This window comes from Oenanthe melanoleuca, chromosome 3 (assembly GCF_029582105.1).
Source record: "Oenanthe melanoleuca isolate GR-GAL-2019-014 chromosome 3, OMel1.0, whole genome shotgun sequence".
In the NCBI taxonomy this organism is placed as follows: Eukaryota; Metazoa; Chordata; class Aves; order Passeriformes; family Muscicapidae; genus Oenanthe; species Oenanthe melanoleuca.
This window is the reverse complement of record NC_079336.1, coordinates 40,423,111-40,443,138: the sequence shown is the minus strand read 5'-3', so window position 1 is coordinate 40,443,138 and position 20,028 is coordinate 40,423,111.

Below are 20,028 nucleotides of genomic sequence, written 5' to 3'. Positions count from 1 at the left end.
ATTTTAATTCCTGTTTTCTTGCACATTTGCTTCCTATAAAATTTGGATTTATTTTTAGGCTATACTAAAAATTGTTAGAGGAAACATAATTTAATTTAAAACCAACTTGCTCCATGACACATTCTGCTGTCAAAGAAAATTGCTATAAGCTAATTAATAATGGATATCCTTGTGAGGTGAAAAAACTTTGTGGGATATTGTACTGAATAAAATACTGCAATAAGAAAGCTGCTTATGTATGGGGTTCTACACTCCAACAGAGTTTTGTTAGCTGCTTGCTTCTTTAGACTGAAAAAATATGAAATATTTGCTGCAGCATAACATTAATTTGCATTTTGAAGAGATTCTAAAAGAGAATCCATCCAAATGCTACTGGGGTTTTCAAACTCTTTAAAATAAAAGTGCTCTGAAAAAGTCTGTTAAAGCATGTAAGGCATTTAGTACAAATGTTCAAAACTAGTGTAGATTCAAAGCTCCTTATTCCAATGCTCTCTGCTGCTAAGTATAAATCTCCTGTCACTTGTTTGAGTCATGACTATTTAATTTAATATAGCTGATTCCACGGTGATTATTTACAAAACCAAGCTGATGCAGGACACAGGTTTTATTGCATTTCCCCAAGAAAAGACCCTTTTCAAACTCTCTCTGTTTAGGATTGTGAAGTCACTTCTATATCTGCAAATAAAAAAAAAGTGCAAATCTAAATGGTCTCACTTTTTTTTTAAAATTCCATAATTCTATAAAGCTGTTTTTGCTGTTTTGATTCTTATGCTTTATCTCTTTTTTTACTCTTGGTTCCATAATTTTTATGTCTTGATGTTTTGATGTTATGACTCTCATATTTATCCCCTATGCCTGAATATCATTCAAATCTTAAAGAGTGTATAGAATATGTGGCAAGGAAGCTCTGGGGGAAAAAATGTCCCATTGCTTTTGTATAGTAATAGAAACATTTTAATACTAATTTGATTTATTATGCTTATATTGACAGCTCTGTTTTTTACATTAATACTTGAAACAGTCACCTGTCAGAGACACCTAAGTACTAGATTAAATGGTAACTTCCCAGTATCATACTGAATTCCTTACCTGGTACATTTGGATGAGAAGGAGAAAGGGAAAAATTTCAGGCAAAGTGGTATTTTCTTGTATGGAAAATAGAGATAGCTATTCACAACTGATTACTGATTATTTTTATTTTGCTAGAAGTAAAAAAGTGGGAATTTAAAATTTGCTCACAAAAGCTTAATTCTGGCTTTGACTTATTATTCCTGTATGACTGAAAAACTAAGTAATTTTTGAAGTGTTTAATTCTACACACTTGAAGACTGTAGGAGTGTAGAGGAGTGTAGAATTAAACTCTTCAAAACCATGTCTGTGCATTATGCCTGCAGTTTTCATTAAAAAAGGCATAAAATTTGCCTCTCCTCTATTTTTGAATAGAAAAATCATTTTGAATAGAAACAACATTCTGCATTCTGGAGGACTTGTTTTTATTAGCATGTGCTGGACATGCCATGACAAGGATTCTAAGGATCATTGGACCTTAACCAGAGTATCATTTACTTTCTAGCCAGGCTGAGTTGCAAAAAAGGTTAAAGATATCAGCATTGCAAAAATGGCTGTAGCTCCAGGCCTTAAGAAAAACACGTATTTTTGAGAGTTAAGGAACTTCACAACACTGAAGCTTCTACCCAACATTCACAATGAGCTTTTAATAAGAATACTCTAGAAAACTCTTCTAAAATTGGTCCAGATAAGAATTTGTGAATTTTGTTTGGTTTGTGGGTCTGGACCTAAGCATCAGACTAGAGCTATGTGGGAATACAAATCAAGCTACTATGCTAATTAAGTGCAATTAAATGTAATTAAATGCAATTTAATTAAATGTAATTTAATTAAATGCAGTCATTACTCTTTAGACTATGTAATGAGAACAATACTTGTAAACAAAATCTTATTTCAAAAGGCTCTTTTGTCTATGCTTTTTCCAAGTCTTTTAGCATCAAATTGTTCTTGTTTCCTAAATAAGGTAATTTTCTGTGGTAAGAGGCCTAAGGCTTTAATCACCTCAAAGTTTGCATTTGTGGCTTCATAGCTTAGAGACTTCATTATCTAGACTCTAAATGAAAATTTCAGCTCTAATCAGAGGGATTTGAAGATTAAACCATTTTCCCCCCCTCACATAAAAATTGCTTTTTTAAAAAAATAGAGAGTTTATATTACATTTAATTGTTTCTGTATCTACCGGTTTCAGAAATCAAAGCACTTGCAGCACTCTTGGAAAGCAGAAATTGCCTTCAACAGCTTCTGAGCTCAAACCCTGAATGTGAAAAAGGACTCATTGGTACAAAAGCTACCCAATTCAAATAACTTCTTTTGAAGCATTCTGGTACTATTATTTATGAGTATTTAAAGTTCTGAACTTTTTTGTACAGAGCTGTATTTTCTAAGTAAATAAAAGAGGTGGTGTAGATTGTAAAGAAAAATGTAGCCTGCATAATGCACATCTGAAAAAGCTTTATGAGCATTTTTCTTTTTAATATTCATCTTTATTAAACATAGTTTCTCTTACAGTTCATGTTTCTGAGGGCAATATTTTCATTGCAACATGCTATAACACTAGATCTTACTATATTTTAGTAAGCTTATAAATGGAAAATTTCTCAGGTTCTCTGTCATATTCTGTGCTGCATTCAGCAAACCCTGAGTTGAAGTTTTCAGGAGCTACTCAGAGAAACTCTGGGCAGACCAGCCATCAATGCAATTTTATTGGAGACAGGAAATTCCATTCTCCCACAGAAACCATGTTTCCATGCTTGCAAGACCAATGCTACTTGATATAATGCTAACTCAATAGATCTATATATGATTGGTATTCTCTGAGGTGGTTGTGACATTCACAAAATGTCAACCTTTACCAAATAAATCATATTGAATCAAACACAAACAAATCAACCTTCAGAAAATACAATTTTAATAAATCACAAAAGCTCATGCCCTACAATAAGAAATCCTATCCTGAAGAATGCAGAAATACCAGAGATTTGGAGGAGTTCTTTATTAAAGAACATCACTGAAGCAGATTTCTCATGGATAGGGTTTAGATTTAGAAAGTGGCAAGATCTAACTGTGTTAGATTTAATTTCATGTGTTGCATTTGGCAATGAAAAGTTCTCTGGCAGTGAGGGTCTGTTGCTATGGTGAAGTTGTGGGAGCTCCAACATCCCCCAGCGACTGAGTGCTTTACAGCAGCTTCGTGTGAACAGGGCATGTCCCAAACAGCTGCTCTTTCTGCTTGCTAAGGCTTCTCAACAAGTTTGGGATGGTGAGTTTGACTTTCTCATCCTAAAGCATGCAGGTATCATGGCAGTAAAAATGTACTGTGGTTATGTTGATACTGCCCCACAAATTTGATGAGTTGTATGAAAGGACTGGTTTTTGACACCTGGTTAATAGTAACCTGGTTAATAATAATTAAACATGAAAGCACCTACAGCTCCTGTAGATATCAGTGGCCCTAACAAAGAGCAGAGTGCTGAGGTCCCTGATTGATGGGACATTGAAAGGGCCACCTTGAAAGACTTTGTATAAGATAACAAAGTCAGGCTGGTCAGGATAATTGTGGGGCCTATGGGCAAACTTATGGAAATTTGAGGGGCTTTGTGTGAATTTTAAAAGCTTTCTCTGGTATGTTTTAAGGGGATTGAGTGTATCAGTTAATACATTACAGAACAATTAAGGAAACTGAGGGGTCTTGGAAAACCATGAGGTAAATGAGTGAGTGAAAATGGAGAACAAAATGTCTGGTCAGGTATAAGCAGCTTGCTCATCAACATAATTATATGGTGAGACTGTTATAAGAGCTGTATTCTTAAATTTTTTTTACTGCATCTCTGTGTTTGTTTGCTTATATGTAAATTTTTCCAGACAGCTTGCAGCTGAGCTGTCTAGGATGCTAGCCACACATGAGAAAAGCCAAGACCAGAGCCACTAGCTGGGGAAGAGTCCCATTAATAAGAACTATTAATGACTCTTTTAATGAGTGTTGCCTTCCTATTTCAGACTTCAGCTAGGGGGAAAATATACTTACCAGATATATAACAGAGAAATTTATTCTGTCAGAGTAGGTTATATATTTAATTGAACTGCAATCTCTTAAAGAATTATTCTAAAGGTTTTAAGTCTGTACATCTCAAATATTGAACATGAAAGCAAGGAGAAAGTAAGACATTGGGATAGTAAGACCTCATCTTTCTCACCCACATTGACTGTAGGTTTTATGTAAAATGAGGGCAGAAAATGTCAGTCCTTATTTTTGCATCTAGTTTTTTTGGAAGGGGGGTAGGGCAGTTTTCTTTCCTTTTTGTTCATATGAGGGACTATTGAAATTACCTTTCTGTGAGAATGTACAGGTGAAAATGTAGTCTACTGAATCTTATGATTTGCTTACACCGCTGCTGTTGCACTGTAAAGAATTGTGTGTGTCATCTGCAGATGAACTGCTCACTGGTAATATTTCAGTGCTCATCTCTCTCCATTCTATGACAGATCTGTGGAACCACCCATGAAAGGAGCAGAGTGCAGCATCCCGTGTCAGGAAATTTGACTTTTTTTGTGTCATGAATTTTGCATCTGCAGTGCAATTTATACAGCCTCCATGTAACGATGGTATCATCTGCTGGAAACAGAAGGTTCATTGTTTAGATTGAGCAAGGCACATGAAGTAGGATTCATCTACCCTTAGCTTCAGGCATTTAGTCTACTCAAAGATAGGATCTTATCTTCACTGAACAGAGACAAAAAATATCTACCTTTAAACATTGTCTTCATGTCTTTGTCCTCTGACCATAGAAAAAGACACACGTGGGATGCCTAATTTTTTATTAAGTTAAAAATAAATATTGTCTGGGGTTTGATGGGAAGATTTCTTGATCCACAAACACACACAAAAAGACCCCCTGCCATATTAAAAACACTTATAAAAATTATAGATAATTAAGATAAATATTAGCCAGAACTGGAAACAGGGCAGTAAGAATGAAGGGAACACAAGAAAAGAAAGAAAACTTCTTTACCAAGTGTGAGAACCTTCAGAACAGACAAAAAAATGTCAGAAACATGTTGAGGTGAAACTTAAATTTGAGTCATTCATAATTCCATGGGAAGTACGCTAGCAAAAGCTTTCCTTAGACTATTCAAATAATGCCTTGGGTATACAAATATTTATGCTGCCTCTAAAATGTAAATTTCTCATGTTTTTGCTGTGTATTAAAAATGTATATAACATTGTTGAAGGCCCATTCTTGTATCACCTGTCAGCAAAAGTTCTAGTAGTGTTCAGTGTCTGTGGAATTTTTCCATCCTTTTTGAATTTAATCTCTCATTAATCTCTCTGATTTGTCTTACATTTTGTCATAAATGAAACAAATTCATGCTTTTATCCTCCTAACATGAGAAAAATGTATTGCTACCTTTCAGTTTTGCTCCTCTTAGCTAATTTAGTGCTTAATCCATAAATAGAACTGAAATTCATGTTACTCCTTGAAGTAAGCAATCAGTGGTGTAAATGGTAACTTCATCACTGTGGTTACAGGAAACTGTAATTAGAATAAAATTTGAAAGGAAAAAAATAAGACCAAGTTTATTAATGCAATAGTAATATTTCTTTTGAAATGGGTATTATTATGTGAGAACCTCTCTTTGAATTTAACTGTTGCACAAAAAAAAGGATTGACTGACGGTGGAAAACCCATTTATATATCAAGATACAAACTTGATGGTGAAGAGACAATTTTTGGGGGAGCCTCTGGACATGACACTACAAAATTAAGTGTGATGTAGGGTTCATAACTGTTCACTGTATTTCAAAGTAAGCACTAGGCAATGTTAACAATATTTTCCAGCTGTCAGGTTAAAAATAAACAAAAGAAGATGGCTTCATGCACAAGAGTGATAGAACTGTAGAGCAAAAGGAGTTTTTTTTATTTTTATTTTAAGTGTAAACAGTGCAAGGGAAGCTTGGAAGAGAAAGAAAGAGAATCCTGCTGAGGTTTAGCAATCCAGCAAACTGTGACAGCTTAGAAGATCCCAAGAACAAGAAGTAGCCAGGAAATGGAAGCATAATCACTGGCCTCATTATTCAGTGCCATGTTCTTATTCTTCTTTCAAAATAAACCTTGGGCCAGTATTTGAGACTCCTTCACTTAGACCAAGATCTGGCTCCTTAGCCTGAACTATTAACTCTAATGGTTTTGTAATGTGTGAAAAAAACCCAACATAGTTACAATGATGAAGCTACAGCAATTCTGAATTATTCATTACAGGTAAACCTCAATATATGATGTTAAACTTATATGTGTGTATACAGGCATATGTAATCTGAACCTCTGTTTAAAATAATTTTTACACAGCCATAAAAAAAGCCTGAGATGCTGTTCTATCTTTTTGGTAATAAATTAACATTCTTATTTCTTGGAAATATTACAGAATCTTCCTTATATTCGTGCAAGTGGCTCAATAGAAATGAAATCACTCAAGCTCACAACAGAAGTCAAAAGAAATGCTCTGGTAGAATTGCAACAAATAGGAGTTTTTGTTTTAACAAAGAAAGCAGACAAGAAGACTAAGTTAGCTCAGTGTTGGAGATATTTTTTTAAGAGCTAGTAAGATCTAAAATCTTTTCTGTGGAACTAGAACCACATGTTGACTGTCATCATCTGTGCTATTCTAATGGAAGAAAACAATCTGGCCTTACAAACTATTTCCACTTAGTACAGTCTTGGAGCTAAATCAGTTCAATAAACTGAAATTGAGGTGGTTTTTTTGCATTAATTTCATAATCTTGTGAGAAATTATAAATAGTTAAAATTCCTGGAAAATTTAACCAATGCATGAAAAACAGAGAAAGAGCCTATAATGATTTTAGTTTTAATAATAAGCAAAGTATTTTCTACAGGGAATTATTTTTCTTTTCGTAATATATCTAGAAATTCATAACATATTTCCACTTTCATTATTTAATTCGATTTTGCTATTTAAAAGTAAAAGAATATATGTAGGAATTACTGTGTGTTCTAAAGGACTTATGAGTATGAAAAAGATGATGTGTAGTGATCTGTAGGTATTACTATAAATATTTTTCTATTGAAAGGAATCCTTGAATTACACTACAATTCATAAAATGAGCTTGTAGATGACCTATTTTATAACTCTTTCACAAAAAATGAAAATTTAGTATTCTACTTTTTAAATAGGACTGGAGAAAAAAGATCTATGGGCTTTAATTTGTGGTTAAAAAAGTCTGATTTCAATTCCATTCTTCTGACTTTTAAATTGGCTGCAGAAAGTTTATTTAATTGAAAGGCCATTGCAAAACTAATTGAATATGTGTTCCATTAAGCAGTAATGGAATTAATCTGGCTATGCCTATTCATAAATAAGCTCTGAGAAAAATTTTTTTGACCCATTTCTCTTTTACTTCACAGGCACATGCTTTTGAATGTCTTTGGGATCATTATAGAAGGTCCAATAAAGAACTACAAATAAAAAAGATAAAAATAAAAAACCATTAAAGAATTTCTAAATGAATCAGGGGAGATGAAGAGAGAGAAAAAGATTGTACCATCAGTATCTAGAAACAAATCTAGCTCTTCTCTCACAGGTGCTATAAGTTTGCCTTCTATTACTGATATTACCATTATCAAACATACATATTACATTATCAAACACACAAATTAGATAAATTTGTGCTTTGCTTTCCAGTCAAGGGAAATTTTACTTGGTAGCTGGCAGACTTACTATATTTTTATCCTGGAAACTCCATCTCTATAGAAAAGTTCTTAGTCGAAATGCAGGCTGTTCTCTCTCCCTCTTGGCTACAAAGGAGCTTAGGATAACTAAGATAAGCCCAGATGTCAAATTTTGAAATGTTGAAACATGAGATGAATCCCTCAGAAAGAGCTGAGCTAATACCATGACTGCCTTCTGACACTTGGGCACCAGTATAGGAATCTTTGGTTTTAAATGTATTTCTTAAAATGTTTCCAACTTGATTCCTATATACATATTTATAAGGCAACATCCCCAAGAGTGAAGCATGATGTTAAACATGTCTTAAACAAAACATTTCACTTTGAGAATTGTGTTCCTGGATTCAGAAAAGTTCTGAATGCATGATAATTATAGTTTAGACATAAATAAACAAAAATTACACAAAATAAATTTCCTGTTTCAATTATGTAAGTAATTGATCTCAAATTACAATTCCTGGAAGCATTTTGTGTGTAAATTTGGAAACAAAATGTTTTCCTTTCCCCTACTGTCTTCTCAGCATTTACAAGCATAGAGGAATAGTTCCCAAGTTTCACCTCTCAGTTTGCAGGATCAAATCCCTGCCTTTCTCTGATTTGGGCAGGTCATTGTCTAGCATCCAAAGAGCCCTTCTGCAAGTGTAGAAGATTATAGAATGTTTTAAAGGACTCCTTTGTGTTAAGGGATTGTAATATATGATCTTTTCTCTGCTAATGGAATCAACTGCAGAAACTATTAATGGTCACTGTTTTGATATATACTGATTGTCCATATAGGATCCCTAGAATACTGTTTATTTTTATAAGTTAAAAGACATCAAGTTAATTGTTAAAATAAAAATATGATTTAACTTAGAGATTTAGGATTAATTATTTTTATTTTTTTTCTGCTTGTCATTTGTAAAATTCATATTAATCAAATTAATGGGGTGTGATTTTCTACATGGTTATGTGTAAAACAGATTTTCAGTCCTGAAATTATTAACATTCAGTTGTGGGTTTTTTGTTGATGGGTTTTTTTCCCTTCCTTTTCAGCTGCATAATACATACTGTTTATACATAGATATTTTCTTTTAATTTAGATGTCTTTTATTTTCTAATTTTACACTTTCAAAGAAAAGAAAACATATATACCATTAAAGCAGTAGGGTAAAAAAGGCAATGAAGCATTTTTTTTAATGATATCAAATTTCTTTTTAAGTAAATATTCTTATTAGAAGAAATTCTGTTTTAGACAGATACATCCTTGGTGAGGTAAACAAAGGTGTGTGGTGTTTTTTTATTTGTTTTATTTTTCAGAAAACTTCTCAATTGCTTTATTTATGAATTTGTATTTCCCCATATGCTAGCAATGTTCTTTCAGAACAACTCCCAAACTTACATCCTATTTGTCTCATTTCTTGTTTGATTTTTAAATGAATGTACATTGTGCTGTTTTGCCTTGTACCTTGGAAAAAGGAATCCTTTTTCTTTTCAGCTTCATTATATTTTTCTTACATGAACAGCACAATGAAAAGCTTTTGTGAACTTGATGTTGGCCTTCAAGAGGTATTTAGTTTGCACTATTTGAAACTGTAAACTGAATTATTTTGGAGGAGATTTAAAATGGGTATCATCTACATATAAATTGGTTTTAGAACCAAAGGGGGCCTGCAGTCAGTATATATTACAAGATTCTATCACACTGTCTAATGGATTAGATTTTATTAAGTACTATAAAACAGCATGAGATGTACTCAATAGAAAGCAAATTGAACTGAAACAGATAATTAATTACTGCAACTCCTATTTTTTCAACACAGTTTAGGCACAAATGCATTTGTTATACGTGTGTATATTGCACATTGCATCATAAATCTGTCAGTATAAACTTTTTCATACCTAAAACAATCAATATGCTTTTCATTCAAGGCTTTAACATTTTAAAAACACAATGTATATTTTGCATACACAGAATCAATTTGCTCTGTTGAACTTAATGGAGTCCCTAGCAATTTCCACATTAAAATGCTTTTCTATAGTTAGTAAAAACTTTTGTATGCAGAGGATCCTTTTGAAAGGATACCCAAAAATCAGCTCAGGTTCTATTCTGCTGATATCCAGAACTGTTGTAAAGTCCCTTATCTAGAGCAGTTTTTTTTAAAGCACTTTGGAAAGAAGATTCCTATATTCTACCTAATACTAATCCACCATCTCTGAAAAGCAAGTCTGGAACCTGGAAGACATCTAACTTGTAACCAAAATTGTTTATTACCTTTCCTTACTTAGATGGCTTCAGTATAAAAAAAATATTTTCTGAGAGAACTTTCTAATGAGATCCCAAGTTATTGAAAAGTTCAGCTTGAGCTATGAAAGTCTGTCCTGACCACAGTCCATCCCACAAAAACCCCACATGTCCCTCTGAAAGGAGGTGTAGCCACTTGGGGTCAGTCTCTTCTGCCAGGCAGCCAGCCTGCAGTGTGAATGTGTACCAGGGCAGGTTCAGTGGGACATTAGGAAGAAGTTTTACACTTGAAAGAATGATATATATTTGACTGGGCTGCTCAGGGAGGTGGTGGATTCAGTGCCCCTGGGAACTTCAAGGAACAAATGGAGGTGGCATGTAGTGCTGTGACTCAGTTGACATGGTGGTGTTCAACCAAAGGTTGGACTTGATGATCTCAGATGTCATTTCCAAAGTTAATGGTTCCACAGTTCTATGATTCTGATGAGAGCTCTAGCATTTTTAAAATATGCTTGCTGACTACACTTGTAAGAACAAATACTTATATTGTTAAGTAGAATAAAAGAAAATAATAAAGGAGTGAAAGGTTGATTTTTATTACCTCATCACCTGCCTAAGCTGTGGGACTCTGAATAACTCAGCTCTGACTTTGGTCTTTCTTGGGTCTGCCTACATCACTCAGTGTCAGAATTAGCTTTTTCTTTGCAAAAGATGGCAGGGAAACACTATTAACCACTTGAGAATTCACCTTAGTCATGATCATAAACTATTTTAGAAATATCAAGATCTACAAAAGGGATATTATTTAGTCAATTAGATAAAAGGTACAGTCATAAACCCTACATGCAGGTTGCTTTACATTTAGAACTGTGTTAACTCAGCATTCACTTTACATCCAGTAGTTAAGTTCTGCACACTTAAAAGATTTCTTGAGGGTTCTTTCTCTTCCTTATGTGGAGGTTTTGGAATCAGATTCAGTTGCAAATGAAGTCATATGAAGTACTACAGTAATGATTCCTTATTTCTTTGTCCTCTTTCCTTTTGCATGATTTGTCCTTATACTTGTTTACTCCATTAGCAATGGCATATTAAAAACACATTCTGCCTAACCCAGCTGTTATATCTGAAAACCTTAAGCATGGGTAAATGATTCTCCATTTGCTGTCAAAGAAATTGTTTTCTGACAGGCTCAGAATTTTTCTTCCTCAGGCAAGGTCTCCTCTCACTGGAATAACATGTATTATTGACATTCAAATATAGACTGACAGATGTGGGTTTTCCACATATCAACTTTGAATGTCACCTCTTTTCTGCAGTGATAATTGAAGTCCCTTATTTGGATAGAAAATTCTCAGTAGATCAGATTTTTTATGTTGTAACAAAATTATCTGGAGTACAAATAAAACTACTTTCCTTGTTATCTTCTAAAATAAAAAGATCTTTTCTTCTTTAGAGCGTATTGCATGTCTTTGAATAATGTGTTATCTCAGCAGAGTTTTATTGTCTTTATTCTCTAAACTTCAGCAAAGTCAGGAGGCAGTTAATGTTCTTTAAGTCAAATCTCTTCATGACACACATTTTTTACATATCTTGTTTTAAAATAGTAGTGGCTTTTCCAAATAACATGAAGTTTTATGTCAACACCTTAAACATAGTATTACAGTGAAAAAATAGATTTCATCATTTTCTGCAATATATTTTTTTCTCTATTTGTGTTAGAGAGTATATATATATATAAATAAATATACACTCAAAAATATGTAAAGACCAAATTAAAACAGGAAATACAATGAGAAAAAATTGCATGGAAGCTTACTGATAAGTTTAAAAATTAAGTAAAAGGTGGTGCAAGTGTAAATTAAAACTAATTTTCACTGGATGTCCATGATATCAACTGTTTTTCTATACCTTTAAGAGGCCTTCATCCTGGGTTAACATTGAGTGTGAAAGGTGCTCTTAACTGGTAGAATAAGGACTCTCCTGTAAGAGTAGCTCTACAGAAGTTGGAAGCAGTTTACAATGTCTTCTGATGTAATCCAGGAGAAATTAAGAATAAATTCCTAAAGAAGATGTAGCATCCCACTCATAAAACTCTTTGCTTTTATATACTATACCTGAGCACCTGGCTAACTACCTCTTTTTGCCATGACCTGTGGTTTTATCAAATTGCCAAAAGCTTGAAGTTATTTACAGTTTTAAATTATGCATAGAGATGACATCAGTGAATAGTTCTCAATTTGCACATTATTTGGAATAATGCATTGCTAGGATGGAAATGCTGAAAATCTCCTCTTTGTGTACTTGGGGGTTCAGCCCTTGTTGATTTTCAGTGAAAGAAGAGATGGTAATCCTGCATCACTTTAACGTTTTGCTGCTTCTGAATGATCTTCTTGTAACTAAATTAAGGTTTTATTTTTGGAGAAGAGATGTTGAAATCAGGATCATAGCCCCAGTTACTTTTTTCTTATGGAAAAGTAATCTGCATGGATTGTATATCACATTGATGGTATTCTGTTAGACAGTTTTCCCCTAAGCACAGAGAAAACTCAGAGTGAACTTGTTAAGATTTCATCGTTGTAAATAGCAAATCCTAGAATAAGCTGAGTGGGAAGGGACCAGAAGGATCATGGAGTCATATCCCTGCCCTGCACAGCACCATCCCCAGGAGTCACACCTTGTGCCTGACAGCATTGTCCAAACACTCCTGAACTCAGTCAGGCTTGGTGCTGTGACAGCTTCCCTGGGGAGCCTGTTCCAGTGCCAAACCACCTCTAAAGGGTGAAAACCCTTTATCTAATGTCCAACCTAAACCTCCCCTTGACAGAGCTTCAGGCTATTAGCTCGGGTCCTGTCCCTGGGCACCAGAGAGAAGAGATCAGTGCCTGCTGCTTCCCTTCCCCTCAGGAGGAGTTTGTAACTGCAATATCTCCCCTCAGGCTCCTCTTCTCCAGGCTGAATAGACCAAGTGCCCTCAGCTGTGATTTCAGCTCTTGTGCTGCTTACAGGGTAGGTACATTAGGTGTATAATACCAAACAATACAGAAAAGAGCCTCTTCTCTAGTACTTATGCCAACTGTCAGAGTCTGGCTGTGACTATGGGGTTAAACCATCCCAGCCTCTGAAATAACTGCATTCAACCTTTTATGAATGATCCCTGACCTGCACTAACCCCCTAAAACTGCCTGTGCTTTGTTGGGAGGGTGGCAGCTGGCACTGCCCCAAAAGCATGCTGGATTTCTGTCCTTCCACCTGAACAAGTGTTCAGCCCTTTGTTCAGCTGAGCAGCCATGCTCCAGCCCCACCACTGCTCAAGGCACTCCTCTAGACATAGTGCAGGTGTTTGCTCAAATAGATAAAGCTGCACTGTGTAAAATACCATGTGAAAGGAAAGCTTGCTGTGCAAGCATGAATCACAACTTCAGGGACTCGGGCACGGTGCACTCCTACCTGCTTTTAAAAGTTTCATGATAGTCCACCTGGAAGAGTTGATACAAGAAAATGCATTTTCTTTGTTTAATTTCAGTTAAACCATCAGCTGATGTGCACTGATTTCTTATTTGATTTTTAAAACTTTATTACTGCTTTGTCTTTCTCTTCTTATACCCTTTTCTGGTTTTTTTTCTACCCTTTTTCTGTATGACATAATTGACTGATCATTAATATAAATCAGCCATTTTTAGTACTCTGTCTTTCATTCATGCATGTGTTTGAGAGAGTGAAGAAAATTCTTTTCATACAATTAGCTACATAAATGACCATGTGAGTCCTTATCTTGATGGTTTTCCAACCTCTCCCCTACAAAACTGAAAATCAAGGCTCTTATATATGGCAGCAAACTCTGAAATATAAGGAAATTGTTATAATAATTGTAAACCTTGTGATGTTATTTTCTGAAATGTGAAATATTACTGTAATAAGGCAAGGATAGCACAGTTAAATATTAAATACAGTATAATATGATTACTTCATGTTTCCAAACCTACCTGACAGTCAACAAATAAAAAGGGACTTTTTTCTTTGTACATAATATTCATGACTGTGATGACAACAATCAGCATGAGAAATCAAGCACAAATCTTTAGAGAATTTGAACCTTTAAATATGATTTCTGAAAAAAGCACTGTAAGAATACAGTCTTCTAATCCCAGTTGTTGTATCCTGACACAAGACATTGCTTTGAGTGACATGTGGATGAAATAACAATATGAATTTTTGCTCTTCTCATAATCCATAGGTCTACAGACTTTTCAAATAACATAAAAATTATAATGAATGCCAACTTTAAATCCTTGAAAAAGCTCTCATACAAGCTACCATACAAGTTAGAGCTTTAAAGTTTCATAAAGTTATAACTTGAGATAAAGATGTAGATAAAATCTAGATCGAACTTTTGCTAAAACAAATTTCTTAATGTGTTCTAAGTGAGGTTGCTTTTTTTTTTATTATGTTCTCCTTTCATTGGTTAACATCAAGCAGGAAATTCACTTGAACTTTTGGGCTTGAACTTTTGCCCATGGGAAGCAAATTGTCTGCAGAAAATTTTGCTTCACTAAATTTTTTCAGGCCACTGGTCTTTAGAGGTTATCAAGTGAAGTTCAAAATGCTTTTAGAACAAAGTTGTGTATCTCTGCAGTAATGGAATTTGCTGAGTTAGCTCCCCTTTTTTCAATAATACACTCTAATTATTATACATTTAACCTGCAAGAAAATAATCAAACAAACAAACTAAAACCCCACGGGACGAACCTATCTGCTAATGCAAGGGGTGAATAATATGGCCTTGTCCTCATGAGACCTGCAGAGACAGGAAAAGTGTGATTCTGTTTTCTATGGGATATTCTTCCTGCATCTGATTTAACATGACAAGGAATTCAATAAATGTAACTTATGAAGTTGATAATTCTTGAATATATTAATTATTATTTAAATCACATTGTAAAATAGGTGTTTTATGATAATTTTGGACAGTTTATTCTCTTTTTACATACATAGACAAAATTTTTTCCCCTGGTTAAAATTCTAGTTTTATTCTTTCTACACATCAAAAACATTTTAAAATTCTAGTTTACATTTAATATTTCCAATAAAACTGTGTAAATAATAAGTTTTTCCCTTTGTAGGCAATTACAAAAAAAATACTGAAATGCCATTGAATTAAATTGCTAAGCTTCAGATCTGAGCTCTGTTTTATTTAGCCTGATTAAAGATAGAATTAAAAATGGAAAAACTGATATTATGACCTCCTAAATTTCCTTCCACCTAAATAAGCATGCAACAGATTAATAAGGGATATGTTTTGGCAACATATAGCATATATTTTTTCCCCATTATACACATAGCTCTAATAGCATAAAAAAAACATGTGTCACAGATTTCAAGTAAACACTTAAAATGTGAAAGCAATTAAAAATTTATTTCAATATTCAAGTGAATGAATTTAATTTTATATTATGGTCGTTAGACCACCAGAACCAATACTACATGCAACATTCATAGTCATGCTTCCAGTTAAGCTTGTCTTTTTTGAGGTTTAATAGTTGTCAAATCCAGTTGGAAAAGATGATAACAGCCATTCAAGTACAGTCTCACTGATAATAGTGTTGCTTTGAAGAACTCTAATTTGCAGCACATATCAAGAGACTTGCAGGCAGAGACTGAGAAATTTTAAAAACTCCAATCAAATAACCCAAAAAGAAAACTTAGAACTTCCCAAGCACTAAATTTCTTCCTGAACTCTTCACTTGAATGGAATGCACATTTATAAAATATACAATTTAATAAAGAATAGTACAGCATAAATATTTGAATTGAGTATTATTCTGATGGCATCTATAAGTTCCACAACCTCCTAGGTGTTTTAGCTGAGAAGATAAACTCCAGCTGAACACTGAGACTTAGAAAGTCATTGATATCAGCAAAGTGTATAAACATAAATTCCATTTTGGGTTCTTTACAAGCTGACTGTGAATGCACGTAAAAGACACTCCAAGTTATTCAGGTTGGTAAGAGCCAAGAAGTGTTCTTTAGAAAACATAAATCTACAGTGGTCTATCTGGGTCAGTGTCATCAAAATATCCACCAACCCTAAATATTTTCTGATATTTTAGGCATCTCTGAGTGTTCATATAAACATATCCATTGGACTGTGTTTTCTGGCACATACTTTTTGGTCCAGAGTTAAATGCATCATATTTTTTGAAGCACATATGAACAGATGTTCAAGTTTCCTCTTTAATGTGCATTTCTTTTTCTCCTGTGAAGCTTACTTGCATTCTACACTGCGGTTGTAATTCTTATGTTGAGCTATGCTGGCAATAGGTTAGGCCAGCTTGGTCCAGCCAAACATTAACAACACAACCAATTGCCAGACTAACTGTTAAAAGCATTTTCAGTCAACACATTCCTTACCCCTGCTGATTTTTCTCCTGGGGGCTGAGGAAATTTGGCTCAGTGGATGGTTCTTTATACAGGCGTGAAAAACTGAACTGTTCTTGTTCAGTTACCATATTCAGAAATGGCTCATACCATGTGCATAATGGAATCCAGCTATACCAAAAATTTATAAGTTTCATTAAAGTAAATCTTTATTTTATAACACAGATGTAAAGTAACACAGAGCATTTAAGATTCCTTGCTTGAACTGGTGTTCAAATGCAGAATTTGTTTGCATTTGTGCACCTGCATTTTAATCATTATTGGAGGTTAAAAAAATGGTTATGTAGTGAGCTGGGTGTTATCACACATGAAATACAAGACTTCTTTCAAGTTAGTGTATTTTTAAAAAAATTAATTTTTCTAACCCATGACAACTAAATATCCTTATCTTACCATTGTTATTTTTATAATGAACAACATTTTTTTCTCTTGCATGATGTTTTCACTTTAAAGACTCTTGTGTTATTAAAGTGTACATGCACCCACCTACATACTCAGAAAGGTGCTCATTTGCTGAAATATGTTCTTTAGTGATTCTCATCAGCTAAAAAGATAAAGGACCAATCACTGATCATGATAGCTTTTTGTTTTTTGATTGGTAGTATATTCTGATTCTACTTTTTAAATCTTGCTTGATGGTTCATATACCTGGGGCATTCTAGTCTCCCCCACAACTTGTGGAAACCTTTTGATGAAATAAAGCTTTGCCATACTCGTGTCTGTGGCTTTCATATCAGCCTCATTGAAAGTTTCTTGAGATGTTCATTTTTCCTTTTCTAGCCAAAAATGGTCTTTGAAGCATGTTTTGCTTCAGTTACTTTTCAGAGAAAGGAAATTAAATGTGAAAGGAGATTTAATGCAGGCACTAACATAAGACTTCCCTGCCCTGCCTCCCCAAAGCAGTTCTCTCTTATGAGCAAAACTCATTTCCATTCCCATTTCTAGTGTTTTTGCTCAAAAGAACTGTCACTATGTTGTTATTCTTTAGAATTCTCACAGTCCCTGGAGCTTTCTTTGTCAATCAATCCACGTTTTAAACAATCCTGCTGCTGCTCTGGGACTTCTACTTATCAAAATATCTGTAAATACCTCCCACCTTTCTTATACTTTAAGCTATTTGAAGACCTGCCTGTTAATATTTGTGGACTTTAAGCAATTTGGGAAAGAAACAACATTCCTTTTTTGTATGTGCAATGTCTCATGGAGAGGGCTGGGATTTCTGCTTCATGTAATTTAAATAAAAGTTCAGGTATTAATAAGGAATGTTGCACTGACCGTTATTTCCATAATATAAATCATATAAATATATAGACATTCACACATATATAATGTACTTGCTTAATTATATGTTTTAAGGTAATTGCTTTGAATAGAAGTGGCCATTGTTTCTTTCAATGCTTAATGTTGTCTCTGAATACAATACTAGAAAAAAAGAAAAAACAAAGCCCATATTAGCATTAAATGGGACTTCACAATATACATAAAAACAACTTTGTGTGTCTGTGGTAGGTTTCTCTTTCTCTTTTCTCTGCAGGGGGTGGGTTGTTTGGTTGGTTGGTTGGTTGGTTGGTTGGTTGGTTGGTTGGTTGGTTGGTTAGTTGGTTGAATGGTTATTTTTATCATTATGTTCTTGGGTTTTCTGAGTTCTTTGTTTTTTCAACCTGACAGTCACATTTTATCTTTTTAGTAAATACTTTTTACTTTTCAGAAAATTGACAAGCAACACATCCCTAGTAGTTAATAGCTGTTATCATTTCAGTTTTACAGATGACAGATTTTCTTCTACATATCCTCAAGTTGGTCTTTGCTGTCTTTGTCTACCTTGTGAATATCTCCTAAATTTGGACATAGTTGTTCTTGACTAGGATGAGATTTCCACCCACTTAGGTACAAATTCATCTTGTTTCTGAAAATGTAATGAAAAGGTGCTTTGTGTGATTGAGCTGTGGGAAAAAAAAAAAAAAAAAGGAAAAAGGAAAAAGCAAACCATTACTATATAGGCTTATTCATTATTTTTTGGAGAAGGAAGTGGAAAAGTGGGGGACAGGTCTCTTCAGTTAGAGTTAAAGGATGTGTATAAGAACTTATTTTTCTCCTGAGATAAAGAGATGTTCTTCACCATTTACATTTTATCTCTAGTGAATTCTATTACAATGCAATTGGGAATTGTAAAACCGTAGAGAAAACTCTCATGTGATTTTAGCAGAAACTCAACTTTCAAGAATGTACAACTCTTTTTCTATTATTCTGTTTCCATTTTGGAAACTGAAAGGGTGTTGATAATATAATTATCTGCTTTTGCAATAGCTTCAAATACAAAACCCCTAGCTTTTCAAGATTACAAAAATATTTATATTATTTATATTTATTGTAGTCCAAATTCTAGGGAAAAAGAGTCACACTTTGAAGAAAGTATTTTTATTTGCTTGAAAAAGCAAAAAGCTGATCTGCATAGAGTTTGGATAAAAACCTAGAGATGTAGGTAATCTTGAGACACCAACTTAAATTCACATATTTAAAGTGAGCTGCATAGAGAATGCTTCTGTGACTAACACCTAAATACAGATGCCAGAAGGATCACTCTAGGCTGGTATTCTAGCTGTAAAAAGAGACCTCGGATCCTGGCCCTGAAGGAGCTGCTCACTGAGGATAGTTCATTTCAGGAAATGTGTGGGCCCAGCCTCAGAAACATTTCATTTCTGGTGTTATGCTACTGCTGAGAATGTGAAAGTAGAAGTCAGCTGAGATGACAAGGATCATATAGAGTCAGAAACAGAGAAAAGAAAGAAAAAAAAAAGGCTTCAAAAGTGAAGTAGAGAACCAGTGAAGAAGTTTCTGTGGTAAACACACTGGGGAAAAAAAATTAGGGCAGTTTGGGGTTCTTTAAACAAAATCAAGGGCAAACTATTAGATCAGCATAAAGCTAGGATGGTCATGAGAGATCAGCTGGATTGTATTGAGAAATCTTGCAAAATGGAAAAGTACTAAAAATTGGAGCTGCAGTTATGCGATGTAATAAATGATGATGAAAATGTATTTTAAAAAATCCCATGGCTTGGTAACATAAAAATGGTTTCTTTACAAATATTTCTGGAAAAGGCAGACATGCTGGGTTGCTGAAAAGCAGGAATGAAAAGCTAGTGCTGAGGAGACAGCATGTTTAACATCTTTTAAGTTCAGTCTTCACAAAATAAGTCAGTTTGATTAGCTGACTAACAGTATCAAGGACATAGTGGTAAAACAGGAAAAAAGCAGTTTAGAGAGTGCTTAGAGAGTAAGTTAGATATTTTCAAATTAGTTCTGGTGAAACTGAACTGGTGAAATTCACAATGGAGTTTCTAAAGAAAACATCCATTTTCTTTTAAAAACTATAAAGGAAAGGAAACTGTTGAAGACTAGAACAAAACAAGCTTTGTGCCTATACTAGAGGGAAGTACATAAGGAATGCAGGCAGTTATTATCATTCAGTGGAATCATTTTCAAGCAGTTAGATGCTGAGAAATAAATAATAACCAGTTTAGTTTCTTTTCAGAAAGATATATGATAAAATTATATGTT